This window comes from Vombatus ursinus, unplaced genomic scaffold, assembly GCF_900497805.2.
Source record: "Vombatus ursinus unplaced genomic scaffold, bare-nosed wombat genome assembly UNPS02014863.1, whole genome shotgun sequence".
NCBI lineage: Eukaryota > Metazoa > Chordata > Mammalia > Diprotodontia > Vombatidae > Vombatus > Vombatus ursinus.
The window spans coordinates 32,056,934-32,058,283 of record NW_020954641.1 but is presented as its reverse complement, the minus strand read 5'-3'; the positions used below and the strand labels follow the sequence as shown (position 1 = coordinate 32,058,283).

The following is a 1,350-nucleotide window of genomic DNA, read 5'->3' as shown; positions in this document are numbered from 1 at the left end:
ACAGGGGTCAAAGGCAGACCCGAGCATCACGTGTTCGTACAGCACCACAAAACAGCGAAGAATCCGCCTTTGGAGTCAGAAAATCCAGTAGGAGATTCCGCAATCCTGCTGGGCCCCGGGGTTGGAGACTCCCTGCAGAATCGGGGCTGAAACCTCGGGAGACCTACGGGATCCATCCCCGAACGCCAGGACCGGGGCGCGTTCCTAGTTGGGTAGGGAAGCTCTTCTGGGGGCAGGCGGGGAGAGTGTCCTCCTGCGCTCCGCGTGCGCCCTATTGTGTGCGAGAGCCCCCAGGCGCCAGCCCCCCGGGAGCAGCAGCCCCGGGACCTTCACAGCTCGAGCCCAGCCTTTCCCTTCCCGGGAAAACTTCCCAGTCCGGCCTGAGGGTGCCCTGCTTAGAGACCGGGGGTTGGGCACCGGGAAAGAGGAAGGAAGGTGGGAGGGCGGGCTGGAGGAGGCGGTGGTGGCGGCGCTGGCGCTGCGCTGTCGGGGAAGGGTTACCCGTGGCGGGGGCGGGGGACCCGGGGCCGGCGGTTGCAGCGGGGCCCGGCTCAGGGCTTAGTCGGTGGCGGCGGCGGCTCCAGCCAGTGCGTGCACGGCTCCCAGCTCCCGGGGACGCGGCTCGGGGGTACGGGGAAGCAGCGGCTGCAGCTGTCTGCGCCCTCTACCAGGGGCGCCCGGAGCTCGGCAGAGCGGCAGGTAAGACGCGAGCCGGAGCCGGGGGCCCGGGGCGGGGGGCCCAGGGATCCCTCCTCACTCCCTCGGCTGGGCTGGGGAGCCATGCAGGCCGCGCAGCCGGAGCAGGAACAAGCTTCGCCGGCCAGGAACCCCGGGCTCCGGTGTGTCCCGGCCGGGAGGGGCCCAGATACCGGGCCCCGGGAGGGAGCGCCCAGCCCCGGGCGGGGGGGGAGGGGTTGCAGGGCTGGAGACAAAGGGGAGGGGGCTCCCCGGGAACGGAGCTCCCCAGGGAAGGGGGAGAGAGAGGGAGCGAGGTGCAGGGCCGGGGCAGCGGCAGCTGGAGGTCACAGATAATGTCACTTGTGAGGAATTTTCCCCACCCCCCTGGCCTCCCTCCCCTTACCCCCTCTCCACCCCCACCCCCCTTGCCTCCTCTCCAGAACAGGGAAAACTTTTGTCTTGTGTGTCCCAGCTTCGTGGAAAGGGAATGGGCTCCTGTGGCAATGCGGCCCAACCGGTTTTCCCCCCAATGGCCTTTTCCTTTTGGGAAGACAGTGTGCGCACTGCTCCCCAATCTCCTCTCCTCCTCCCTTCAGAACCCTTGGGAAATGTATTACCCTTTTATAAGTACTGGTTCTTTTTTTTTTTTTTTTTTTTTTTTTTTTTTTTTTT

The 1,350-nt window shown here is 66.1% G+C and overlaps 1 protein-coding gene across 4 annotated transcripts in view; it reads left to right on the top strand.

Annotated features, from left to right (window-relative positions):
* The window catches only part of NDST1 (N-deacetylase and N-sulfotransferase 1), a 61,915-nt gene continuing 60,565 nt past the window's right edge, over nucleotides 1-1,350 (top strand). For 3 of the 4 annotated variants that reach the window (XM_027841915.1, XM_027841916.1, XM_027841918.1), the window contains exon 1: nucleotides 1-212. The gene's annotated coding sequence lies outside the window, so the exon portion shown is untranslated. Of the gene's footprint in view, nucleotides 213-597; nucleotides 700-1,350 lie in introns of those variants that run through there. The other variant, XM_027841917.1, reaches the window with a different exon arrangement.